This window comes from Pongo abelii, chromosome 9 (assembly GCF_028885655.2).
Source record: "Pongo abelii isolate AG06213 chromosome 9, NHGRI_mPonAbe1-v2.0_pri, whole genome shotgun sequence".
NCBI classification, from domain to species: Eukaryota; Metazoa; Chordata; class Mammalia; order Primates; family Hominidae; genus Pongo; species Pongo abelii.
This window is the reverse complement of record NC_071994.2, coordinates 91310108-91316107: the sequence shown is the minus strand read 5'-3', so window position 1 is coordinate 91316107 and position 6000 is coordinate 91310108.

Here is a 6000-nt window from a genome sequence, read left to right as displayed (position 1 = left end):
CTCCCTCCCTTCCTCCTTCCCTCCCTCCCTCCGTTCCTTCCATTCATCCATCCATCCATCCATCCATCCATCCTATTAGTTCTGTCCTTTTAAGAGAGCCCTGACTAACACAGATGGGGAGGGAGAAAGGGAAAAAAAGAGAAAGTGAGATTGAGAACAGTGCAACACCCAAAATCTCCTTCTATGCCTCTTACCAGTCATTTATTACTATCCTTAGAACAGGTAACCACTATCCAAACACCATCAATTCATTTGGGCAGTTTTTGATGTGGTAGCTCAAGTTCATTCATTTTCATGATGTATAGTAATCAAAGACACACACACACAGTTTCTTCATTCTGCTCTTGTGGTTTTTATGTTCATTGTTCATTTGAGGAGGAGAACCTTTTCTAGTTTTTTACCACTGTGAATAGTGCTGTGATAAATATGATTTTTGTGAACAAAAGGGGCACATTTCTGTTGGGAATATACCTGGGATTTACATTGCTGCAGCATACTGTTTACATATGTTTCAGTCCCACTTACTACTTCTTTTTTTTATTTTTTAATTATACTTTTAGGGTACATGTGCACAATGTGCAGGTTGCTTACATATGTATACATGTGCCATGTTGGTGTGCTGCACCCATTAACTCGTCATTTAACATTAGGTATATCTCCTAATGCTATCCCTCCCCCCACCCCACAACAGACCCCGGTGTGTGATGTTCCCTTTCCTGTGTCCATATGTTCTCATTGTTCAATTCCCACCTATGAATGAGAACATGTAGTGTTTGGTTTTTTGTCCTTGCGATAGTTTGCTGAGAATGATGGTTTCCAGCTTCATCCATGTCCCTACAAAGGACATGAACTCATCATTTTTTATGGCTGCATAGTATTCCATGGTGTATATGTGCCACATTTTCTTAATCCAGTCTATCATTGATGGACATTTGGGTTGGTTCCAAGTCTTTGCTATTGTGAATAGTGCCGCAATAAACATAAGTGTGCATGTGTCTTTATAGCAGCATGATTTATAATCCTTATAAATAAATAAAGGTTATTTATTTAAAGGTATGTAATTTGCTGAATTTTTAAAAACATTTACAACCATGTAATCATCACTATAAACAAGATTATTTTTATTACTGCTGGAAGTTTCCTCATATCCCTTTGTAGTGAGTAGCCTCCATCACCCCCCTAACCTTTAGGAATGGCTGCTTCTTTCATTATAGTTTGTGTTTTACAGAATGCCGTATAATTGAATCGTATAATAATTATACATTAATCCATTCAAACCTGGCTTTTCCACATAATATATTTTCAAGATCCATTTATGTTATGTCATGTATCAGCAATTCCTTATGATGTAGAAAAATTGTTTTTTACTGGTTGATGAATATGGGGTTGTTATTTTCTGACTATTATGAATAAAATTGCTATAAACATTGAGGTACAGGTATTTGTGTGGACACAAATTTTTATTACTCTTGGATAAAACAAGATTGGGATTGCTGGGCCGTATGTTAAGTATTTGATTAAACTGGTTAAACTACTAACGTGTTTTCAAAACTGGCTGCGAGACTTTCCATTCCAACCAGAAGTATATGAGATCTTTACAACTAGACAATCTATTCTTTTCCATTGAAATCTGTATCTATGCTATGCCGATGCCACACTCCTTTAATTGCTCTTTTCAAATGATGCCATGAAGTCATATAAGTTCTCCAAATTTATTCATATTTTGAAATTATTTTGACTATTTGAGGTCCTTCATTTTCCCACAGTTTTAAATTGCCATTTTCTAAAAAGTCTAATGTAGTTTTGATTAAAATTATGTTGTATCTATAGATAGATTTTGTGGGAATTGATATATCACCTATATTGGGACTTTCAATTTGTGAACATGGCGCATTGTTCATCATCACTATAAACAAACAAAACAAAAATTTTTGTTTTTGATTTCTCCCTTCAATATCTTACAGTTTTCAGCACAAAAATTTTGTACATGTTTTGGTACATATCTTGTTAGATTTATCCATAAGGATTTTATGCATTTTAATACTATTTTGCAAATGATATTTTTATTATCCAAGTAATTTTTGTATGTTGACTTTGTATTCTTTTTTTTTTTTTTTTTTTTAAGATGGAGTCTCACTCTGTTGCCCAGGAGGAACTGCAGTAGCATGATCTTGGCTCACTGAAATCTCTGCCGCTTGGGTTCAAGCAATTCTCCTGCCTCAGCTTCCCAAGTAGCTGGGATTACAGGTACCTACCACCATGCCTGGCTAATTTTTGTATTTAGTAGAGACAGGATTTCACTATGTTGGCCGGGCTGGTCTCGAACTCCTGACCTCAAGTGATCCGCCCACCTTGGCCTCCCAATGTGTTGGGACTACAGGTGTGAGCCACCGCTTCCAGCCAAATTTTTAATTAATATTTATAATTTTTGTGGTTCTTTGGAATTTCTGGTATGTTGTATCATGTCATCTTGTAAAAAAAAGAGAAATTTTATGACTTCCTTTCCAATCATATGCCTTTACTCGCTGTGCTGTACTGGCTATAATACCTGGCACAATCTTGAATATGAGTGGTGAGAGAAGAAATCATTGTCTTGTCCCTGATATTAGGGACAAAACATTCCATCTTTGAAAATTAATTATCATGTTAGTTATAGGATTTTTGTAGCTATAATTGATCATTTTTTGGAAGTTTTCTTCTATTCATTGTTTTTTAAAAGTTTTTCTTTCCTTATTGTGGTTATCATAAATGGATGTTAATTTTTGTGAAATATTTAATTCTGCACTGAGATAATCATATGATTTGTCCTTTTCAGTCAATGAGTATGGTGAATTATAATGTTTAATTTTTAAATTGTTTTCAAACCGTATAGTCCTGGGATAAATTCCACTTTATGATGAGGTATTATACTTTTTGTATGTTGCTGTATCTGGTATGTTTATATTTGTTAGAAATATTTGCATCCCTGTGATATAAATATGATCATATGCTTTATAGGCTCAATATTTTAAAATAAGATAAACATAGAATCCTGGGATAAATTTTGGCTGAGAATCTGGTATATGATTCATTATAAGCCATCACTTCACTTTAACAATATCAATAAAATACATGTATTATCAATTTACAGTTTAAAATTTTTTCACAAGCATTATTTTATACTATCGTTACAATAATCTGCAGAAAAATATAATTTTCTTCATTTTTTAGATAAAGCAACTGAAATGGGGGAAGATAAAATGCCTTGCCCAATTTCTCGCAATTTATTAAGTTCCTTATTAGCACTTAGAGGTCTGCACTTTAATATAGCTATTATCGTGAAATATAAAATTTCTACCTCCAGATCAATTTTCTGATACCTCCTTGCAAACAGCTTGACTTTTAAGCTCCACTAGATATTGTGATGTAGATGGTTATTTCTGTGCTCCTACTCACCCTGTTCTGTACACTCCTTTTTGTCACTTCTTATCTCCGGTCCTGCAACCCTAGCTGTTTAGGGTCTGCATAATCTGCATACCAAGTCCTGCACACATACCGCAACACATCTCAATCATCACGACTGCTAGGCTTTGATTCACAGCATCATGAAGAATTATATTTTATTGAATCTGAGATACCATTACTTATTAGATGTACTGATTATAAATCGAACCATTAATTTATGTACTGTTAAGGGAGAAAAATGTTATTGCAAATGACACTGAAATATCTTCTTACCACATTCATTGTGATTCCACTAGTAGAAAATTCAAAATATGAAAAGGCTGTTTCAATTATCTGTTACTGTATAACAAAACACCCCCAACTGAGTGTCTTAATACAAAAAAATATATATATCTTTCATGGTTCTATAGGTTGACTTGGCTAAACTGAGCCACTCTTTCTTGAGTTTTCTTAAGCATGTTTTTTCATTGATAGAAGTGATAGCAGGAATTGGAGGACACCAGGATAGGCATCCCATAGATGGCAATTGATGCTACCACTGAAGAGGAGCTTAGCTGGAGCTGTTGAAGAGATTGCTACACAAGACATTGCTATATATGTATAGGCTTCATACAACATGAAAATTGAGTTCAGAGAGGGAGCTTCCAAAGCATGTTCTAAGAAAGAGGAAGTAGAAGTTGTCAGTATAATGAAGGGCTTGACCTGTAACCAGCATAGCATTATTTCATTTAACATCTATTAATCAAAGAAGTTACAGGGTCTCCTGATGCAAGTGAATAGAGAAACAGACTGCATTTTGATGGAAGTTTGGCAAGTGCAAATATGTTATGAATAGAAATATGCCTCTGTGAATTCACAAAAAATTGAAGTATATGTATTAACATTGTTACTTGTGATTGCCTCTGGTTCTAGAGTATTGAAAGAGCTAAAATTCTTTGTAGGATTAAAATTTAAAGGTTGGAATTGAAACAGATTTTTACTTTTTACAGTTTTCTCCATATTTTTGAGTACATTTTAAAGGGTATTAAAGAAATATGTTTTGAATCAAAATTGACTAACTGCCCTCTCCCAATTTTCCCAAGGCTCCTCAAAGGATAACAAAAGGAAGTAACTACTATTGGCATAATTTATCTGGACATTCCTCAATTCTTTCTGTTTTTCTAAAAATATTTCCTTTAGAACACCACTGCTGTATTTTCTTCCTCACTCCTACACATGAAAAAACTCTTGTAATAAGAGGTTGCTTCTGTAAATTATAGTCTTCAAATTTTTGGTAAAAGAATAATTCTTGCAAAGATAAAGGAAGACAATGGGACAAGTTAGGTTTAAACATTTTTTAATCTTTTGTATTATGTGGGATGATGAGAAGAGACAGGAACTGTGGGATACTGGTTGTAGTATTTTGCTATTTCAGCGTTAACTCTTAAGCAGTGAAATCTCTCCTTACAAAGCAAGGCCATGCATCAGTAAAAGTTCCTACGATCTGCCAGACAAATGGCTTCCACTTCTTTCTGTATTATATTTTCATGTAAGAATACCTTGATCCCTCAAAAGGCCACATCCATTAAAAAGGGAATGGATGGTGTGGGTAACTATAACAGGAACACTATTGATTCCTAATTAGTGGAAAATATAGTGAAGATTATTTCTGTGTGGACACTATAGGCATCAATAACTACTATTAAATTTACTTGAACTCCTCATCACATTTTTAGTAAAGCCCCACGGGGTGAAGAACAGTAAATTGCAAATGAGACTTTTGCAGATTTCAAAATGAAGTCTCTGAGAGTTTGAATATTGACATGCTCCAAATCTGTCATTGAAGACTTTGTAATTACTCCGTCTATGGGAGTAATTTCATCTGAATGCTCTCTCCTTGGGCCACACTACCTTTTGAACTTCTATTCAAACATGCTATAACAGTAGACACTGGACAAATAAGAAATGGATTTTGCAGTGTTTACATTTAACTTCTTTCCTGATTTTCTCTGTGTCCATAAAACTTCAGGTGTGCCACTTATCTTTTTTATAGATCAGATTGACACTGAGTAAGGTATACCTAGGGTTTGAGCCTGAATCTGTTATGACAGGCAATAAATCACCTAAAACATCTTTTTGTATTTGATGAGCAGTCAAAATCACTTATAGGAAGCTGATGACAGAGATTATTTTCTTTCCCTCAGTTGGCCCAAGTTTTCACTCACACCAATTTTGAGTTGTTACTAGACTAATGACCCAATTCAGTCAGATGCTATGATTTGTTTTTGTCATCAGTTTTGTGATCATGAAGAGGATGAAGTGTTAATAGTTCTGACATTTGTTTTTTCGTATCTTTTAATACACTGCTGAAGAAAAAATTCTTACTAATATTATAGAGTCTTCTTTTACATTGTTTTCTTTTCAAAATAAGTGAGAAATTCAGTAACATTTTTTAATAACATTTTTCTCCTAAATTCCCAGAATGTCACCACTAGGAAAAAGACATCTTAGGTAAATATAAGATAAATTTGTTAAACTTCAACTGGACCTTAGGTACTTCTGTTGAGTTTTTTCCAC